The following is a 23,410-nucleotide window of genomic DNA, read 5'->3' on the forward strand; positions in this document are numbered from 1 at the left end:
ACCCATTCTCAGCAGCTCCCATCCCTACATATAAACAACCCCGAGATCCCTGGTGCCTAATGGGGTTTCTGCCTCCCTAGGGGCTGGATTAGGGGCTATTGCCCCCAGTTGCCTCCCGGGGATGCAGAAAGGCTGTGGCAATTTTTTGGACGGTGGAGGAAATGAACTGCCCATTTTTGGCAGCCCCCACCTCTACATATTAAAACAAAAATCCCTGGTACCTAGTGGGCTTTCTGTCCCCCGGGGGTAAATCAGGGGTTATTGCCCCATAAGCCTCCTGGGGGGCTGAAAGACTGTGGGATTTCTTGGGGTGGTGGGGGCATTGGCATGCTCATTTTGGGCAGCCCCTGCGTATAAAAAAAAACCAATACCTCGTGCCTGGTAGTCTTTCTGCCCCTGGGCGGCAGATCAGGGGCTATTGCCCCATCTGCCTCCAGTGGGGGGGCTGACAGACTGTGGGATTTTTTGGGGGTGTGGGGGCATTGGCATTCCCATTTTGAGCAGCCCCCACCCCATCATACTTAAAACAATCCCTGATGTATGGCACGCTTTCTGCCCCCCAAAAGGGGTATATCAGGGGCTATTGCTCTTCCCCAGCTCCTGAGGAAAAGTAAATCCCTCTGGTGCCCGCACCAGAGGGATTTCAAGTGCCATGGCGACAGACGTGCAGGAGCTGTCCGACTCACATAAGCACTTATGCATCGGATGGTTCCGTGCGTCTGACGTATTGAAGGGTTTAATACCTATAAGTCACCATTAAGGTAGGCCCTGGACAGCCCAAGGGCAGGGTGCAGTATACTTAAAAAGGAGAACATGTCCTTTTCACTACTGTAAGGCTTATCTCTCATTTGGATTACCTTATTACAGCTTATAAATGTAGTTTCCAATTGGGAAGACTACATTGGGAAGAAATCAAACCACCACCACCAGCTATCCTGGCTGATGACGTCTGATAGCCAGAAACCGTTCCTAGGATGCTTGATTCCGGTCCAGGGAAGACATGGCTTGGCAGCTCGGGCTGGACTGTTCCTATGAGGCACAGGGTCAAGGGTTATTTGCATATGGTCATGTCTGAACTGGGGTCGCAGGTTGAGCAAAATAACGATGGATTAAACCGAGATCTGTGACTGGGGGTGAATGTTTTGCCATTGTGCAACATTCCGTCCATCACCTTGTGTGTTTTGCTGTTTACCCTATGTGGGAAGGGTATGCTCAGACGTGGGTCCCGTGCTCACTAGGCCACTGGAGTCAAGCTATCCTGGCTGATGATGGCTGATGTGTGTTTTACTTTTAGGAAGTTGGCATTATCTTATTGTAGCCATTTAGTGCCTTCTGCCTGTCTCAGAATACACATCTGGGGCGAGTGACAGCTGGCTTTGTGCATTCCCTCTAGACAGACACACACAAAGGAAGCTATATCTAATACTTTTACTTGCTTCTTAGAAGCATCTCTCTACAAAGGAAGTTTAGGAGTGACTGATGGGTCATCCACATCCTGATGGTCCATCCTAAGCAGGTTGGGAGGGAGGGGCTAACATCTTAAAGGGCTGTGTCCTGTCGCCATACAAAGAGTTGCATACCCACCTGTAGTGAGTCTGGAGCTAAGGTAAAAAAGAAAGGCCTCTTGCACTTCAGAGGCATCTCTTTGAAGTCTGACCTACTTCAGAGACCCAACTGGGTATAAGTAGTAGAGCTTCAACACCACCAATTCAGAAAAACTCTGAAACTGAGGACATTCTGCCTGAAAGAAAGACTGTGTGCTGATGGAGAGGCTGGCACTTTGCTGAATTGCTTTTTTGTGTTGGCCTGCTGCCCACTTGCCTGAGAGTCAGACGGACTGGACTTGCATCTGTACATTCCAGTACTTAAGTATCTCCAAGGGTTTGTTAGCTTGCCTCCTGTTTTCTGAAGTGTTAGGGATATAAAAGACTTCTCTCTTCATCTCTGAAAACAGCACTTGAACACTGTCTGCTCAGAATCCTAATCGGGGCACTTACAATGAAGCTTAAAGTGCTGCATCTTTAAAAACCCATGCAGTGGCTGCGTTCTGCCAATCAGAACTGGTGCATTTCCCTCAATGCTGATACATCAGCACTGCTGCATGGGCCATGGACCACGGAAACCGCATCACCAATGCACAACGCATCCTCTCCAGATTCTGACGCATCACTGACTTTGCTTGGCTCATCACTGATGCATCACTTTGTGCAGCTCGCATCACCTTCAGACCATCAGTTCAATGATGACCCATCGCCCTGATGTTCTATGCAACTTGACCCGACGCATCCTAGATGGAACCAACGCATCTCCTACATCTGTGAGATCAATGATGACTTATCCTCTACTGTGCTCCCCGCATCACCCTCGACGTTGATGCATTCAAAGTATTGTTCAGCCGGCCGAAGCTGGTCCCTGTATCTGAAGCACACTCCATTGTGTTCAGCCAGAACCTTAGATTTGTCCTGGTCAAGCATGACCAGATAGCACCAGTTGGCACTATTTGTTTTAAAGCAACAGTTTATTCTTAAAAAAATCAGATCTTATTGGATTTTTGTCACATTGGTCTTGTTGTACTCACAAAAATACAAGTTTTTCTTCTAAACTGGTGTGGAGTCTTTTTCTGGTGTTTTTACTGTGTTAATGTTTGACGTGTTGCACAAATATTTTACCCATTGCCTCTTAAGTTGAGCCTGACTGCTGTGTGCCAAGCTACCAGAGGGTGAGCGGGAGTTAATTTAAAGTGTGTTTCTGACTTACTCTGACTAGGATTGTGGTGCCGCGTTGGGCAGGGTGCTTACATTTGCCAACCAGAAACCCAATTTCTAACAATTTTGATACTAGTTGTTGTTTTTTTCTAATTGCTGCAGTAATATTATGACTTTTTAGTTGATGGCTGTTGAATTGTAATTGCCAAAAAAAAGTGTGATAGCATATGAACATCCTGGAATTGCACTATATTTCAGTAAATGATAGGTATTAAGCAGTTGATTGGGGAGAATCATTTCAGAATTACTTATCTATAATCATAGATTGGAATTAATTACATGTATGGTACAGAAGATAATAATTAATACATAAAATGATGAAGATAATTTTGAAAGACACACGTATTGTTTGGCTATTGAGTATACTACTGTGAGATGGCAGCCAAGAATTATGAAAGTAAAAGCCTTTATAACTGTGTACCGTTTTCTATTTTACTGGATTTTAAAAAACGCTAAAAAGGGACAAGGGATTGGAGTTTAGTCACAGTGAGCAACGCTTAAAGCACGTCTGTTTTTCTACACCACTAGTATAATAAACTCGTTTAGAAAACCGACTCTGATGGATGAAGGCATCAGCCTCATTGGGAGATAAGGCAACAAGTGGAAGAGATCTACTTTATAAACAAACACACATATGGAGTGTATATACATTTCTACGACAGGAATAACACATAACTAAGCGGGTCCCGCTTCGCGCTATTGTGCTGCTGGATCACTGGTCACATCGCTCTGAGGGCATTTCCACCACAGGGCTGCGAGCGTGTTCACAGCAGGACTCGAACTCCCAAGAGTCCCTGCTGCTCCATTCACCGGAATCACCTGGTGACGCTCTCCCCGGTGGCCACCCCCCCCTGCATTCCTTAAAAGAATCCGGATACTGATTCTTGCCGGTTACCTGTTGTTTGCTGCCTGAACCTTGACGCTGGAGGCTCCTGGAGGCGTCTTCTGGAACGTGATCTCGCCTGTGCACTGAAAGACGCTACTGCTTGCCGGACCCGCTCCGCAGGTCCCGCATCGCGCTATTGTGCTGCTGGATCACTGGTCACATCGCTCTGAGGGCATTTCCACCAGAGGGCTGCGAGCGTGTTCACAGCAGGACTCGAACTCCCAAGAGCCCCTGCTGTTCCATTCACCGGAATCACCTGGTGACGCTCTCCCTGGTGGCCATGCCCCCCTGCATTCCTTAAAAGAATCCGGATACTGATTCTTGCCGGTTACCTGTTGTTTGCTGCCTGAACCTTGACACTGGAGGCTCCTGGAGGCATCTTCTGGAACGTGATCTCCCCTGTGCACTGAAAGACGCTACTGCTTGCCGGGCCCGCTCCGCGGGTCCCGCTTCGCGCTATTGTGCTGCTGGATCACTGGTCACATCGCTCTGAGGGCATTTCCACCACAGGGCTGCGAGCGTGTTCACAGCAGGACTCGAACTCCCAAGAGTCCCTGCTGCTCCATTCACCGGAATCACCTGGTGACGCTCTCCCTGGTGGCCACGCCCCCCTCAACCTCCTAACTATATTATACCGATCACACATCCGCTGCGCGGGAGCGTGCGGGAAGCCCGGGACAAGGGCGGGCCCTCTGAGGCCCTCAGAGGCGCGAGAAGGCCAGGCTAGGCCAGTCTTCTAACATTCTGGTAATCACACATTGCTTGGCCAGATTTCCCCCACCTATGTTTCCGGGACTCCTATGCTCTTATTGAGAAAAGTATTAGAATGTTTAAAGATTACTATATAGGTTGTGTAGATATAGTTTGATTGCTCTGGTTTTGTTTTTCTAATATATACTCTCGAGAAAAATTGCAAAGTATTTCTGTTTATGTATGCTGAATAGTACATTCTATCATATATTCTACCGCTCCCACTGATTGAGATGATGACAAAAAAATTAAGGTCTGGGAGAATACTGGTAGGAAGATCATGCTCAAAAACCAAATTGAACCTCCTTCGAAATAAGACTAGCCAGGCTACTCATTTGAAAAGCACTTGTCAGCTTTTTAATCTTTGGGAAAGGAGTAAGAATAAAGCTACAATGGTGGATAATAATAAGTCAGAGGATATTAAGGATTCCGGAGCTATTCTTTCAGATATGTTACCTAACATATCGGGAGAGTTGTCTGTAAATAGAAAGGTAATTATCGACAATAGTTCAGTCGCAACAAGAGTAGTACCTATACTCTCTGAGTGTGATTTCTCACCCCCTTTATTTTCCACAATGAAAAACAATATTGAATTAGTCCCAGAAGTAATCATAAAAACAAGGAAAGACTTAGAACAAGATATTTTGCACAATGGGAAAATTCCATATGATGAGGCTCATCATACAGTAAATACATCACCAGTAAGAGATTCTTTCAACAACGGCTTGTCTCCTATGGTCCTAGATAAGGATCTATGTCAAAGATATATAGAGACTGACTTGGTCAAAGTTGAGATAGACTTAAAAACACCAGTAACATCAACCCATGCTGGCTTACAGCTATATAGTAGTACCCCTTCCAAGTCCTCACACACAAATTTTTCTATAAGCCCCAATTTAAATTTGACTGGGCTAAATGCACTACAATACCAGGGAACAGATAAACCTATTTCTGATTCTCTCCACATATTAGAACATTTATTGTCGTCCATTTTACAATTATTGGAAAAATTTGTGGGGGGCTCCGACTGTGTACTAGATACAGTGACCCAAATTTTGAAAGTCTTATTGGGCACTCGAAGTGAGAAGGATGCAGTCCTTAAGGAGCAGTCCTCTGTAGTACAAGATGAGGCAGTAATAAAAGATCAGTTACCCATAGTCAAAGATGATCCAAAAATAGTAAAAGAGGGAACAAACACAAGTGCTATTTATCCAGCCCCTATTCTAAATTGCTCAACAGTTAATGACTTAGAAATAAAATCCTGCGGGGAATCTCCCCCAAAAACCGGGAATGACCTTTTCCCAATTTTTAAGAGGCAACAGGGAGAAGGAGATAAAGAGGTGGATGCCGTTCTGGAAGAGAATAGTAATAAAGGGAAGTCCGAGAATTTAAAAAAGAATGGAAAGAATAAGAGGAAATTAATAAGACGGATAGAAAAAAATAGGCAGAGGAAAATCCTCTTTAGAAAACATCTAAACTCCCCCATATATAATAATGAGGTACATCAAACTCAGGTGGTAGTTGAAAATGATAATAAACCCGAAAATAAGAACATTAGGCCGCCTTCGGCTACTTCAGTATTAGTTTTTTCCTCCCCCTCCCCATCTATAAAAATTGACACAAATACCCTCTTCCAACAAGCCACCATTAACACGGATATAATTGGGACAAAAAATTCTATATCTTTAGGACAGGAGCATAATCCCCCCGGCCAAGTAGTTCCAATCCTTAACCCCCTAGCAACATCTTTTTCAGGAGTAGTTTCACGAGGTGTCTCGTTAATAGAGACTAAGGAGAAAAGCACTGACACCGATTGGGTAGAATTTTCTCCCCTTTTTGATGCTGAATGCATTCTGAATAGATCCCTTTTGCTTAAATATTTTCAAGAATCGGCTAACTTGAAATTAATACAAGCAGCTGATTTAGACGGGGTACAAATATTAAATTCAGATGTGGGGATGATAACTAGGGTGAAGTTCCACTCTAAGTTAGTAGCTAATTTAATCCTGCAATGCTCAGAAGATTTACAGAGCAGAGGGATAGATGTAATCCCGGTGTTAGGGCACACTAGACAAAATAATGGCCTTAAAACTCAAATTTGTCAGAAGTCTCCTTTTTCTCTGTTGCAAGCAGCAACAGGTAGTATAAATAAGGTAGGTGAACTTACGGAGTTAAAAATATGCAAGTCTAAGGACTTTCGCTTAGTGTCCTATGCTAATCCGCCTCTGTTATCTCGCCAACGAGATACTGGAGATGATAACGATCAATGGAATTGGCTTCCTAGAGTTCTTGCAGAAAAATCTCTAAATAAACAACCGACTAATTCGCATCTTTAGCAAAAAGTTATCTATAATATCCTGGAACGCAGCTGGTCTAAAAAACAGTCCGGAAAAAATGGCATTTCTTTTGTCCCTGGAATCAAATATAATATGCCTCCAGGAGACATGGTGCCCTGATAAAGTTCAAGTAGGGAAAGATTATTTTGTATTGGAAGGTAGGGCTACTTTTAATAAGAAAGGACATGCCAGTGGGGGGATAGCTTGCCTCTTATCGAATTGAATAAGCTGGAATTATGCACATTATATGGACCCCAGTAATTTTTTTCAAGTAGTAACTTTATTTAGGTCTAGCAACACTAAAGCTGGTAAACATTTGGTTTTGATTAATGCTTATATACCACCGGAAGCTGGCTTCAATGTAATCTTGAAAAAGGTTTTTTCGCATATTCAGAGTATCAGGGAGAAAGATCCAATGACGACTATAATTTTAGTTCGGGACATAAATTGCAAGATTTCCAATTTGAGCATAAATTTATTTTGCGATAAATTTAGAGAAGAAACTCTTCACATTCCTCGGGCAGTGTTTCCCGAAAATACCAAAACAAACAAACGTGGAAAACTACTCTTAAATGAGTTGGTAGAAATGGATGGGATTATTGCAAATGGGAGACTCCCCTCGGATTCCCCTGCTAATTTTACGTATAAATCCTACCAGGGGGAATCAATATTAGACTATGTTATAGTGGGGACTCACTCATTCGAGTTGTTGAAGGACCTTAATATTATCGATACACCGCTAAGTGATCACAGAATACTTTCTATTTTGGTGAATGTAAAGCCCCCTAAATGTGATCAGTGGTCTCTGAATAGTGATCAAATAAATTTCAGCACTAAATCAGGAAGGTGTTACTGGAATGCAAGAGCGCAACAAAATCTGGAAGGAATGCTCGATGTAGCAATATCTGAGCTCCCTTTCTGGCAAGGCTCGGAAATTGAAAATTTCTCTCAGTTCATGAAGGCAGTAATAGTGGGGGCAAAAAAGTCCAATAAGAAAAAGACCATTAGAATACTCCCAAGCCCTTTGAGACTGCTTAACATAGAAATTAATAAATTAATAAGGGCCCAATACTTAAACAGATCCGTGGTTATAGCACGAAAAATAACATTGCTAAAAAGGAAAAGGAGAAGGCTATCTTCCACAATACGTAAAGAAAAAGAGGATGCCATCTGGATAAAAATAAGAGAAGCCTCTATTAACGGGGAAATGAGACAGTTTTGGTCCCTTATAGGCGAGGGGTGCAGACTGAGAACAAGACCTTCACCCATCCCTATTGAGGAACAAATATGGAGGGACTTTGTTTCTAACCTTTATGCAAGTAACAATCCTCTGGCCCCACAAGTATGGCCAAAGGAGATGAGTTTGCCCCTAGAGCCATTTTCAGAAAAAGACATAGACTTAGCTATTGGTGAAATGCGGCACTCCGGGGCAATGGGCCCAGATGAATTGCCCATCACCATACTAAAACAAAACAGGGCTAAATGGAGTAAATTACTTTGTCCTGTATTTAATATCTGTCTATTGAGAGGTAAGGTTTTACCCTCCTGGAAGGGAAGTATCCTGGTACTATTGTTTAAAAAAGGAGATCGCTTATCCCCTCAGAACTATCGCCAGATTGCATTATTGGATGCAATCGGCAAGGTTTTTACAAGATGTTTGCTGAAACGAATAAATGACTGGGTAGATTATTCGAACATTCTTCCATTCGAGCAGACCGGTTTCAGGAAAAACCATGGCACCATGGATAATTTAACAGCCCTCCAGGTAATAACAGATACATACATTGGAGCCAGAAAGGGGAGAGTCTATATGGCATTCATAGATTTTTCCATGGCCTTTGATAAGGTCGATCGACAATTACTGTGGAAAAAACTATCTGCCCTTGGAATGCCACGTAGACTTTTACTTTTGGTACAAGACTTGCATGACAACACGTGGTGTAGAGTGCTATTGGGGGGAGAAAGGGGCTTATCTCAGCTTATTCCATCTGCAAATGGCCTCAAACAGGGCTGTCTATTAGCTCCCCTTTTGTTTTCCCTCTATGTTAGTGATCTCCCCCACATTATATCCACATGTGAAGGAATTGCCCCACGCTTGGGAGATACATATATTTCTTGTTTAATGTATGCAGACGACATACTAATCTTAGACCTTACCCCGAAAGGTCTTAATAACCGTCTGCAGTCATTATATGTATTTTCCGAAGATCATTTCCTGAAAATAAATATCTCTAAAAGCAAGGTAATGTGCATGGAGGGGCGGAAAAAACTGAAGTTGGAACACTTCAGTTGGGAGTTGGGAGGTCAAAAATTAGAAAAAGTAAAATCATATGTATTTCTGGATAATGTTGTTAATAGTAACTTGAGCAACAAATCCCATATAGATAATAGTTCTCGTAAGGCAAAGTCGCAGGGAAATGGGTTGAGAGCTCTATATAAATCAACCGGTAAAAGACACTTCGGGTATCTGCTGGAGGTATTCCGGGCAAAAATCCCTCCAACTTTGCTTTACGGTATAGAACTCATCGATTTAGGTGAATGGGGTTTTTTGGACACTATTGAGGGTTCCCTCTTGAGAAACCTAACTTCGGTTAATAACAGTTGCAGTGCAGCAGCCCTTCGATTAGAATTCGGCTTAAGAAGTAGCTGGGCACAGGGTTCGGCAGGAGTCATTCGCTGGGTTACCTTCTTGATCAAAGGAAAGCCAGCCACATTAAGATCCCTCATTACAAAAGAGTTGATGGGCCCCCTAAAAGAGCACTCGTTACTCATAAAGAACTATAGGAAGGCCATCACTCTCTTGGATTTGGAGGAAGCTACTATTTTAGACCTCTCTATGCAACAGCTGAAATTTACACTAAAACAAGCTACATGGAAGTTAAGCTACCAAAGGGATCGCAACTCTATTGTACAGAAGAAGGGGGTTACTCAAGCTGTTAATTCTCTTTTGCTTAGACAAATGCAGCCTTACGCCTCTTGGAATATACCTCATGGTCTGCGCCGCTTTTGGCTGCTTCTTAGGCAGGATCTTCTTCCATTGAATAAGTTGTTGGCCAAATGGTACGGTACATCCAATATATGCAATTTTTGTAATAACTCAGTCCAAGACTCCATACATGTTCTGTTAGTTTGTCCAGCTCTAATGGCCCACCGCCGTTTGTGGGTGAAACCTGTATGTATACAATTTGGCATTCTATCGGCAAGATCTCTTATTGACGCTATCTTTTGCCCCCCAAATGAAATTTTCTGTAATAGAATTTTTAACTTTTTTAAATGTTTTTTAGAATTGTATTAAATGTATTGTATGATAATCTGTATATTTTGTCAGAATAAGCCAGATTCACACGTGATGCTATTCTTATATTACTTGTCTGATGCTTTGTTATATGTGGATCTCTAAGGAGTTCCGAATCATATTTAAATAAAATTGAAAAAAATTGAATAACTAAACACAGAAAAATATTTAGGACTCAAGTTCCATCTTGCAGTAAGGAGATTTGTGATGGTTTAATATTCAAAGCAAATTCTAAGACCCGGAAAACCTCTTACTTTACCAACGTAGCTGTTTAAATAGTTTAGCTGGGGATAAATATTGGGCTTGCTTTAAACAAGGCAAGAATTCTACAGAATTGTAAAAATGAATCATATTACACCAACTTTCGATAAATGAGTAAAATGGTCCTCAATTCCTTTCCTTTTGTGCTACTATTTTATTTATGCAATATAATACACCCTGATCTGCAGTGGCTTCAATCCACAATTCTGTGTCACTCGAGTGTCTGTTGTGAGTGTCTCTGAGCATGACAGCAGGATACGGTTACAGGATTTTCATTCCTTATGTGTCATTTCTCGCTCTTGAATCTAGACTAAGGGGCTGATTATGATGGAGGATTTTCCGCATCCTCCGGGCCGGCGGAAGCCACCGCCAGCCTGGAGGATGCGGAAAATCCTCTGCGGACCCACCAAAGACCCACCGTCACATTAGGAAGGCTGGTGGGTCCTGGTTTCAGTCTGCCGCTTTTCCGCCGTGGTTGACTTACAACCGCGGCAAAAAGCTGTAACGTGGTTGGCGGTGTCTATCAAACACCGCCAGCCACATTAGGATGGTGTAAAACAGATGCCCTTCCACGGCGGCTTATCCGCCGTGGAAAAGCATGTGTAACTTCACTGCGGGGGCCCGTTGCGGGCCCCATGGTTGAAGGGGGGTTGGGGGGTGCACATGGGGGGTGCCTGCGGCTTTCTGCATACAAATGCAATGTATGTATTTTTATCATTGCGGCGGGTGCAGCTTGAAGCCGCACCCGCAGCAATGGTAAAAATAGAGGATGTGACCGCCAAGGTGGCGGTCACATCCTAATTTGACAGGAGGGAACTCCGCAGCCCATGCGGAGGTTCCCTCCTCCTCTATGGTTGCGGACGGACTCAAGTCCGTCTGTGATCATAATGAGCCCCTAAGTATGGATTTTATATATAACAGAGAAATTGTGGATGAATGAGTTAATTCTTGCACACAACCCATGGCCAGATTTAGGGCGGTGCGGCTGGTGTAGCTGCACCTGGCACTGACCTTGGGGGGTTGCTGTGTTTAGGAATGCCATGGGTTTACAAGTTGCTGCTGCAGAGTTTCCTGTTGGACAGAAAATCAAAGGGGCAGATTTACAAAAAAGTGCTCCAGAGTGTCACCACAAGCCATTTGGCTGCGCCACGCTGCAGCACTTTCAGAGCACAGGAATGTAATATATTTGCAAGGAAATGTTGCATTCATGTGCACTCCTCTGCACTGGCACACAAACAGCTGCAATGAGCCGGTGGTGCAAGGATGCCTACATCATAGGAAGATTGTTTTTTGTGCAGGAATGGGGCACCTTCCTGCACAATACAATCACTACAGGCATTTTCCTCTTTCAATGCTTGCTGTAGAATGCAGCACACTTTGAAAGAGGGAAAAAACGAGGAGAAATGAAATCATTTCTCCTCGTTGGGCCTTGCTACACCACCCCTAGGGTGGCAAAGCATTCTGACGAGTTTCCTCCTTTACAAATCCTCGTAAATTTGGAAATGTGTCAGGTTTCAATGGGTGTTGCTAGGGAATATCCACAGCAACACCCGTTGAATGCCTCTTTCACACAAAGTGCTGCATGTAAAGGGGTCGTATTTACAAGGACAGGAAAAACCATGCAGGATGACTTTTCTTGTCCTTGTAAATATGGAGCAGTGCAATGCGCTGCCAGTGCGTCACAAAAAGTGACGTACTGGCAGTGCAAGGGGCTTATAAATCTGCCCCTACATTTTATCTAGTGGCAGTTTGACTAATCACAAAGTAGCAGAGAAAGAACATGTACTATGCAGCCCACAGACAACCCCGACAGACCACCAGCAAGGAACAGCGGGACGAGGACAGCCAAGGAGAAGAGGGAGAGGAAGACGGGGTGCAGTCCACAGCAAAACCAGATCAGCGTCACAGAGGTGACAGAACATTACCATCAACTCACCCACAAGTAGACCACCGGGAATGCAGTCAGAGTGTCGAGGTAGTCAATCGAGGAGCCTAAGAGGCGCTGGCATGATGTGATTACTTAAACCAGGCACAAACCCATTGCCAACAGGAAGGCAGTAACGGTGACAGGAGGTAGGAGTCCTGCGCCACGGAAGGAGCTGGAGGAAACCGAGGCCACAGTCATCAGTGTGGAGAAGGTGCAAGGAGTAGGGAGTACGGACACAGAAAATAGAGTGCTGTGCTGACGGAACTGGCTGCACCAGGGTCACAAAGTTTGATTTCAATTTCTGATTGTAGTATATACCTGTTGAAGGAAAGGCATTTTAGGAAATGTTTCAGTGGAGACAGACAAAAAAATATAGATAGTTTGTTCAAAATGTTGAAGTGATTGCTGCCATTCTGTTGGAAGTCGTTCTTTTCCCTGGCAGCAATCTGCACCATGGATGAGCATCTGTACCATGGTTTGGATCAAGGTGCTATTGCCTAACCTATACTCAGGGTGTGCCATGTATTTGAATAGTTATCAGAGAACAATGACTACAAGAGACTGTAGAAGGCACACAGTTTCAACACCTGAATCCACATTATTGTACACACACAGCATGGCTATTGACAAATCACCTACATTAATGCAGCTCATGGGTGAAGGAGGTGGTTGTTGCTTTTCCCGCAGCTCCCATAACATGCTTTTATGATACTTCCAAGTATATCTTGAACACAAAGTTTCGACACAGTGAGGCTGGTTCCTGGCTGTCCCTGATGTCTAGGGTTGGGCAGTGTTTTTTTGATGCGTGAAATATGATGCAAACCTAATTTGCTGTATCATTGGTATCTGAGTATATCAATAGGTAGGTGGATTTGTGCCACCCGCAATTATCTTATATTGACTTTAGAACTTGGCATTTTTACAGTAAAGATCTGTATTAAAAAATAGTTTCTCCACAAAAGGAAGGAAACCTTTCCCTTGAAAAAATGTATTTATGTTGCAGTGATGAAGAATTACTAGGAATGTAGCTTTGAACTTCATTCTTGCTTTTTTAATTTATTTTAACCATTAGATTTCTTCACTGCTGTACAATGAATTGCTGTAAAGAGTAACACATCGTCGGACCTTTCCTCTATTATGATATTGTCATGGTTTTGATTAACGTAAACAATAAAGCATTAAATTGACCATGTGTGGACATGTTGTGTTTTGGAGTGCACTCCATATCCAAGGCCATACACCAAACTGCTGTAATTTTGTAAACAAGACAATACGGCGTGAGTGGGATTTCGGTCTGCCCCTTGCTCATGTTTGCATGACTTTCTACTCTATCTCGGTACACTCCTTTTGATTTGCTGACTTTCTTCCCTTCTAACAGCATCGCTCCTGCACCATTCTTTTGATTGGATGAGTTTCATCCTTCCACTGCTGACATGCGGGAACCACATTTTCATTTTTCTTTCACCATTTAATTGGATTGCGTGGCTTTCCTCAATCACTGCCATTCAAGTACTTTTCTGACGACTTATTTTAGTTAAGACTATTCCCTCCTCCTCCATAGCTATTGCTCATCCACCACTCCTCTTCACACTCCTGCTTCGTGGTTTTTGTTAGAACTTTTTTCACAGTGCTCGTCTGTGGGCCTAGCAATTGCACACTGCCACCAGATCTCTCGTTTATTGCTGCCCCCTTGTCCATTGCTCCCCCACCGGTTCATTCTTTCCTTATAAAAGCAAAACCTTTTTAGCTTTGCCAATGCATGTTATTAATATTGTTTTTTATGCATTGATTTTGTGGATATTTTTCTCTGAGGTAAAACAAGGATAACATTGAGATAGCATATAAGGATGCCGCTAGGGTGGGCACATAATGTGGCATTTCATTGTGTGTACCTGAAAAGCTCTTTAATTGCTCTGTGATATTTATATTGTGTGAGGCACTAGTTGCTTGTAAATTGCAGTTGTAAGGTTTGTCCTTTAGGAATACATCACACACTTCTAATTTAGTATTTTCAGTGAGCAGCTCAAATTTGCGACAGCATTCATTAGCGGTATTATGCCTCGTCTGATCCTTCTAAGGCCTCTTACATCATTTGTGTTGGTAATTGCTTTTCTGTTTTTCATTTACTGTAAGCGCGAACACTAATTTCTTGGTGGCGCTGTCTCATCTATTAGAAGCGAAGGTTTAATAAAAAAATACAAGAGAGGTAATTTCTTTCAAGGGCCTCCTGCACCGGACAGTCTGTTCTTCAGGGAGGTGGTGTGTGCATTTGAATATCGAGCTGAGGCATTTAATTAGCACGTGCTTGCTAGCTGCTAGCAGGACATCACGCCAGTGAGTAAGTGGTTGAAGTTGCTTGTAATGTCAGCCAGGAGACATCTTGACAGTTGTGCTTTTCATTCTCAAGTGTCTAGTTAAGGGAAACACAGCGGCCGCCTTGAACTATTAAAAACTGCGTCCATGACTGCAGCGGCGGCTCCTCCGCGAAGGCATTTTGAGCAGTAGAGAAAGGAAAAATAAAACGATAACAACATTAAGTTTTTATCATTTCATTTTTCCATTATCAGGCAGGTTTACAGGGCGGGGCAGGGCTTGGCTCTGACACAGCTATCACGGGGAGGAGTGATGGTGTTGAATAATCATGGAAAAAGTTGTTAAAGTTGTGATGTATTTATTAGCAGCATGGCCATCCATCCACAGGTTACAGAGTACAGCTACAACTGATTTCTACAACAGCAACATATCAGTTCCACTAGCATGTGGAATCCAGAACTCTGTTGAAAGGAAACATGTCGCATGCAGTGGCATGCAACAATGACCAAGCTTCTTAAAGAAATACAACATGAAATAAGAATACAACATCTTCCCTTTTCAAAACAAAAAGAAAAAGAGGAGAACAAATATGTACAGTATTAAATAACAAAGAAAGTAAAATAAAAAAAAATACAAAATTACATTCAGTCAGAAAATCTTTTAGGTAAGTTGACAACACGTTTTTCACCCTTGACTCTATGAGCTATAGAGTCCTCTGTGTCAGCATCAACATGTTCATCAGCCAAATGATTGTAAACATTATAAGGCTTAGTACACTTGGCTAACCTACACATATTCCAAATCCTACCGTCTTGGGTCATGACACTGTTGGTAAACACCTTTTTAATCTTAATTGGATCGGTAAATTTGCTGGATCCTTTGGGCAAAAGACCAGGTTTAAGAATTCTGACCCATTCACCCTCTTGAAAAAATAGACGTTTGGTATTCCATTTCTTGTCATACCATGATTTGGTTTTCAACTGTTTACATTCCACACGTTTAGCCACCTCAACAATATTTTCCTTATCATCCTAAGCAACCTTGCTATACTTTTCTTTTAACCACCAAGGTAGAACACTGGAAGCTGGATTTCGACCTTTAAAAAGTTTAAAAGGACTCACCTCTGTAGTAGAGTGGGGCGTGATACGATAAGTCCACAACCTTTCTCGCAAAGCACTTACCCAATTTTTTCCAAATTTGACAGATTCCACAATGAAATTTTTTAACACTCGATTAAATCTCTCCACTTGCCAATTTTCATGTGGTTCGTATAAAGATGTTAATCTGTGGACAACATTACATTCTTTAAGAAAAGTAGACATATCTACAGAGGTCAATTGCACCCCATTATCAGACACCATTACCGAGGGACAACCTTCTCTAGTAAAAATGTCCTTGAAAAATCCAATCACAGCTTCTGTGGAAGCTTTGGGTACAAATTTAACTTCCGGCCACTTAGAATGGTAGTCTATCATGACCAAAGCATACTTTGAAGATTCTGGCAACATGTGAAAAGAACCAGAAATATCAAATGCAACTTTTTCCCACGGTTCCAATGGCCACTTAACCATTTTGAGGGGTGGAGTAATGGTTTTCATCATCCTGTCACTGGATGCACAATCCTGACATTCTCTGACAATTCTATCAATGAATCTGTCAATTCCAGGCCACCAAAAATATGACCTAACTAATCTTTTCATAGATGAAATTCCCGGATGAGTCCTGTGTGCCACCTTAAGTATGACATCCTGCATTCCTTCTGGAGGAACACACTTGCCTGACTTAAAAATAAAACCAGACTCTAATTCCAATTCTTCTTCCACATTATAGAAAGGCAAAAGTTCTGCTCTAATTTTGTCCTTACTAGGCCAACCCCCATTGATATAATTTTTGAGTTCCTCCCATTTATCATCTTTCTGTACACACTCCAACCACAATGATTCAGAAATATCTTGAAAAGAATCCTGTAAAACATCCTGAACCTTAACCACAAAATCCCCTTCATGTAAAGTGCCCACTACATCTTGTTCACACGGTAAACGCGATAAACAGTCAGCCATAACATTCTTCTTACCAGGTACATAACAAGTGACAAAATTATATTCTTGTAATCTAGAGGAAAGTCTGGCTATCCTGGCTGTTGAGTTCCATCCACCACCAACTGATAAAATGTTGACCAATGGTTTGTGATCTGTCCTAAGGACAAACTTAGAACCCCAAACATACAATCTGAAATGTTCAATCGCCCAGACACAAGCAAGAAGTTCCCTTTCTATCACTGCATATTTTCTCTCACACTCATTGAGAGTTCTGGATGCAAACGCTACAACCCACTCATTGTCACCATCTTTCTGTGATAAAACACTGCCCAATCCATACAAACTCGCATCAACTGTAATTACACATTCCTTGTTTATGCGGAAAGGCTTAAGAGTAGGGGAACTTATAATATCATTTTTGATAGTTTCAAAAGCTTGTTGTTGTGTAGTAGACCACTTGAATTCCTCACCTTGTCTTAATTTTCTCAGAGGTTCCATCTTAGTTGCAAAGTTTACTAGAAGTTTGCTGTAATATTCACACATTCCAGCAAATGATAGCAACTGATCCTTATTTATTGGAGCGGGAGCCTTAATAATAGCATCTACATTTGATTTTTTAGGAACAACACCCTCACCCGACAATGTGTGTCCTAAATACTCCACAGATTCCTGATATAACTTACACTTATTTGCTTTAAGTGTAAGCCCATTTGACTCTAATCTTCTGCAAACCTCTTGCAAATGAGATTCATGTTCATTCAAATTTTTTGAAAAGACTAGGATGTCGTCCTGAAAGCATTTGACAAACCCATCTAAATCTCTGAAAATATGGAACATTGTCCTTTGAAACACGGATGCAGCCGATGCTAAACCAAACGGCATACGTACATATTGGAATAAACCTTGAGGTGTAATGAATGCTGTAAGTTTCCTAGAGGTTTCTGTTAAACGAATCTGGTGATAAGCCGATCTCAAATCTAATGTTGAAAATATTTTTGCACCTTCTAACATAGACACTAGCTCGTTTATATTGGGCAAAGGATGACAGTCAATAACAATATTAGCATTCAGTGCTCTTAAATAGCCTACACATAGCCTTAATTTTTGATCCGGTTTTCTTACCAAAACTATGGGCGAAACCCATTCGGAGGATTCGATTGGCTCAATGATGCCCTCATCTAGTAAATCTTTCAACATACTTTTAAGTTCCTCCCTGATGTTGATAGGTACACCTCTAAGCTTTTGTACAACTGGTGTATGGTTTCTCTTAAGAACGATATTATGTGAAAAATGTTTGAGAATTCCTAATTTTTCACAAAATACTGAACCAAAAGACTTTACTAGATTATCAGCTTTTTCAGCATAAGTAGTAGCAATATTAGATGGTTCAATCAATGAAACAGTACCCATGAGACTGTCATCACACAGAGAAATGGGATCTTTGGCACGTGGATTAATTAGAATTCCTAATTTCCACTGATCCCACCATCCTAAAACATTAACACCCCTGAGAGAAATATACAATTTTATGTCAGCTTTCCTATTTCTAAATTGAATTGTTACTTGAAAAAAACCAAGAATGTCAATTCTTGTACCAGAGAATTTTTTTGCGGAAATATCAGGTTCATTCATTTCATTCAACATTAAAGACTTAGCTAAAATCTGATTAAAATACACTTGAGTAATGATAGTCCAAGGCGAACCTAAATCCACCATGAGAGACAATTCAACATTAACAATATTGAAAATGCAATCAGGTGCTTTAAGGTGTAACAAGGCCTGTTCATCAATGATGGATACTACAAAACCACAAGAATGTGATTCAAGATTACAGATTTCATCTGCATTTGCTTCTGCTACAGAAGAAACAGAACCCTTATTATGAGGCTGAAAACGTCTGTCCCTACACATGTTTCCAAAATGACCAATTCTTTTACAAAAATTGCATTCTTTTTTAAGTGCTGGACAACCTGGAAAGGAAGCATAATGAGATGTGTTTCCACATCTAAAACACATTCCTTGTATATTACTATAATCATTAGACTTTTGTGTAAAATTAGTCTTAGACCTGGAAGGCACATATTTAGATGAAGATTGTTTAGCCACAAATTTGTTATCCTATCTATTTTTAAGTACGCAGACTTCTTCTTCAGGAACTTTCTTTTCTGTATCATTTCTAATAGTTTTCATCCATAAGTCAGATTGTTCTTGTGCTTTCGCAAATGCAATTGTCTCAGTAAGATTGGGATCACCCATAACCCCCAGTTTGTCTTGTATCTTTTTGCATTTAACATGTACGATGATCTGATCTCGAATCATTTCATCCGTCATCATACCAAAATTGCAATGTAAACTTAACGATCTCAAAGAGGTTAAAAAGTCATCAAAAGTTTCATCTTCTTTTTGTTTTCTAGTGTAGAATTTAAAACGATTTAGGGCAATGCTAACACTAGGTTTAAACCTTTTCTCAAGTCTCGCTAAAGCTTCAGTATAGACGTTCATTGAATCTCCACTACCATCGCTTGGAGAAATAATTTGTGGTAAAGATCTAAAAATAACTTGTCCTTCTGAACCAAGGCAATGTAAAAGAATACTCTTTTCCCTCTCCGAGCCCATTCTTTCACCATCAATGGCTTTCATATAAGTCATGAATTCTTCTTTCCACCTAGTCCACGGCATGAGTGGATCTCCTTTTAGTTGTAAAATTTAGCAGGAGGATCGAATTGCATGTTGTAGGTAAATAACTTGAAAAATGATATTATAAAATGTAGATGGAAGAAAAATAAATATAGTTCAATGCTGAAATTCTGTACAATAAATATAAATTGTTTTTGTTTGTCTTTAATTTGTAGAACAGTTATGTATTTTCCAGTTAAAGAAAACATAAAATGAAAGTTGAATAGTCATGTATCACACACGCTGTATTTCGATGAATTCAGAGTCTCAAAAATGAATATTTTTAAAATTTTCAATAACCGAACATAAACTGGAATGATAACTTACTTGGACGCGTTGTGAGAAATCGCGTTGAAAAACGAAGCTTGTAAACGTATTAAATCCTTAAAGAAATATTTATCGGGTTGGTAGCGTTGGTAGCGTTGTCATGGAAATGCCAAACAAAGTAACGATGTCAGTGATGGAGATTGCGTAGGAGCGTGGTGAACGTCATGCGTCATAGAACTCAACGCGCTTGCGCTGAAAGAATCAAAAGCGCTCGAGCACAGGCATCGGAAAATGTTTACGTTTGAGATTTCAGCTTTAAAACAGGTAAACACATTGAAAAAAATACTCGATAATGTTAAACGAGTGCCGCTTTCAATTCAGTTAAAGTCATAGAATCACAAGACGACTTGAAATTGAGGCGATAAAATGTGATATAAATTGGCACTTGCAAAGACGATCAAAAATTAGAGATAAAGCTTGTAATTAACGCAGGATTCAGCCACAGGTGCGATCATAGCACATAGACATTAAATTTCAGCCGCAGGTACAATCAATGTACATGTATTCAAATAAATTAAGAAAAGTACATACCAGAATTTCAGCAAAATAACAAAATAGTGAGTTCAACACCACTGAAATCCATACTGCTCAGTGGTGATTTCCCTCGTCGCCATATTTTGTTGAATAATCATGGAAAAAGTTGTTAAAGTTGTGATGTATTTATTAGCATCATGGCCATCCATCCACAGGTTACAGAGTACAGCTACAACTGATTTCTACAACAGCAACATATCAGTTCCACTAGCATGTGGAATCCAGAACTCTGTTGAAAGGAAACATGTCGCATGCAGTGGCATGCAACAATGACCAAGCTTCTTAAAGAAATACAACATGAAATAAGAATACAACAGATGGGCACCTATGTACTCATGGCGGCTTGGCCGGCCGTCTTGGGCCGGCCAATCAGCCATCTGCCCTTTGCATGTTACCCACAGGGCTGTAATACACAGCCTGATGAGTAACATGCATAGGCTCCCACTGCTTGTCTGATTGCCAAACTACGGCGTTCAGACCAATCACAATGCTGCATAGAGGAGCGTGGGTGTGCTTCCTGCTTCAAGCAGGAACAGAAGAGGACAACGCGAGGAAGCGGTCCGGCAGCAAGTTGAGTCAATATTTATTTTTCTCACCCCCTCCCCCGTTCTTCTCATGCTACTCGGTGGCAGCCACCACTGCATGACTAGAATAATTACAGTTTTAGAGGACAGTGCAAAATCTCCAACAAACCTAGCAAAAGGGAGCACTTTTAGATTTCCATTGCAATGAATACAATGGCAAACGGCCAATATACTCTCCTTAAAAATTGTTTGTCTACTATAGGGGAAAAAATCATAGAAGAGAAATTGCCTATTTTATTTGTTTTTGAATACCCTTAAGCTAAAAGCGTAGGGCCAAGAGAGGTCAGAGAAAAAGCGAGGAGGGGAAGGGGGGAGGGGTGAGACAGAAAGTGAGGATATCGGGACAAGAAAAATTGGAGCCTATTCACAAACTGTATTTCGGAATACGTTTAGTTGTACTTTAATATAACAGATGAAGTATTTCCTGCCGTAAATGATATGGTTATTGTAAGTTATCAAGGAATTTCATAACCATATAGAGGAACGAGTTCCTTTATAAAGTTATAAAACTCTGAGGTGACTTGCAATATTCTTATCATGTACACCAGGGGGTACTTTATCCCATCTAATACATGGTTACACCATCACCTTTGCCACACACCACTTAAAACCTTGATGCGAGGCTAAAAAATATAACCTCTAGTGCAAAATTAAACACATCAAAAACCTGTTAGATATTTGTTACAAACAGTTATTAAAAACTGTTCAACATAAGTAACTTTCTTTGTTTAAAAAAAGCTGCAGTAGCCTGGAATGTGTTGAAACATGTAGAAAGATTCCAGCTTTTCCCCCAGGAGTGCAAAAAAGAAACATATTCTCTCTGCTTGTCATTATAAGCTCTTAAAATAGAGCAGAAGAATGAAAAGCAAAGTTAATTTTTCTTGCTTGATACAGCTGCTTCATTTATGGTTTGTGACCTGACATGCCTCTTGAACAGTCTGTTGACTCTTGCAACAGTCATTGGGATATCTGAACTCAGCTAAAATAACTCATAGAAGTCAAGTTCTCACGTCTTTCCTTCATAATCGGGCATTGAGTGCGTCACTAGGTGGCGATTATAAGGAAATTAGAGACAGGCGTTTATAAAAGGGATTACAGAATCCCATTTATTATAGTTCTACTAATGTACTACAACATGCGCTTTACAAACAAGAAAAGTGTATATCTCTACCTCTACCTCTACTACAGTTTCTATGGGAAGACACTTAGAGATGTAAGCTTACTACTTATTAGAACATTGGAATCATGAGAGCTACATTGAAGACAATGGAGTAGCTCTGTGCTTATAGTGGTTAGTATAAATCGAGAGCTCCAACTATCCAATGTTTGTCTTGTTTCTTCCTTTTTAATTTATAAAATTATACTCTAAGTAGGTGAAATATTCTAATAGCCTTATAGCCGTGTTATAAGGCTATAGTACTAAATGAACAAGGGACCGGAAGAGTGGTTCAAAACAGGAGCATACTTTTGACAAAATAGGAGGAATTTAGGGAAGAGTAAAGAGGAGTTAAGGGAGATTTAGCGAGGGGTTTAAGAGGGGCACGCACCCTGCCACAAAAGAATAAGCCCATTCCTATTAAAGAACTGCACTTCTAAAGTTATCAAAGGCAAGAAAGACCCAAAAGAGTAGTAAATGTTTTCGAGCAAGAGTCCAGCACCATATATAAGGCCAACCAATGGTACTACAGCACCTGCCCATATACAATCGTAGAGGAAATTGTAAATAATGGCTAATTAAATTAAAATATTTTCAATAGCTAGCCATATAAATAAATGTAATTTAATGTCATCTAAATATAAAACATAATTTGACCATATTTGAAATAACTTTTTGAATTTAAAAATTAAATTGGCATTAAGCTTGTATCAAATATATTTAAATAATGTGTATCAAATCTATACATCACTTTTAATGATTGTTAATACATACAAACATCTTGTTATACTTTAGGATGGATTTGCTTTAATTTTAACATCAGAATAATAACATTATTTTAATATATTAAAAATATTAAATTTAAAACGTAAATTAAGATAATAGTGCTGTCGCTTTGTTTAAACTTGCTTTCCTTTTTAAAATACATATCAAAATGTACTACAGTATTTAAAATAAATATAATATTACTATTGTTTTAGAAATGTAAAAAAACATTTATTTCAACATTTATCTATACTTTAGCATCAGAAGACCATTGTCCTTTGACATCTCTATTTGGTAAAGATAGGGAGAATTTAAATGGATATTCAAAATGTAAAAAATCATTAAAAATACTTTTATGTTAAATATTAATGTAAATTATACATTTTAATAGTAAATAGTTTATATTTATTTTAAATGTAGAACAAAACTACAGCACTTTTACTTAATGTGGAATTGAATATATAATAGTTATCAATATATTAAATTAAATCAACATTATTTTGTACAGATTTATTTAAAAAAGTAATGTTGTAATAATTTTAAAATTCAAAAAAAGTTATTACATTATATTAAAAGCAAATAAAAAAATGTTGCTATAGGATTCTATTTCAAATCGCCCCCTCAATGGTATTGGAGTTTGAGTGGTTGACAATGAGTGGAGCTGGAGGTACTACTGCTTTTTTTGACGGAAATAACTTTACATTTGTAAATATGCCCACATCTCCACTTTAAGGGGGTGGAGACATATAAATGTACACTTTTGAGTAACTTTACACGATTAAGAGCCCAAATGGGT

This window comes from Lissotriton vulgaris, chromosome 6 (genome assembly GCF_964263255.1).
Source record: "Lissotriton vulgaris chromosome 6, aLisVul1.2, whole genome shotgun sequence".
Taxonomy (NCBI): domain Eukaryota; kingdom Metazoa; phylum Chordata; class Amphibia; order Caudata; family Salamandridae; genus Lissotriton; species Lissotriton vulgaris.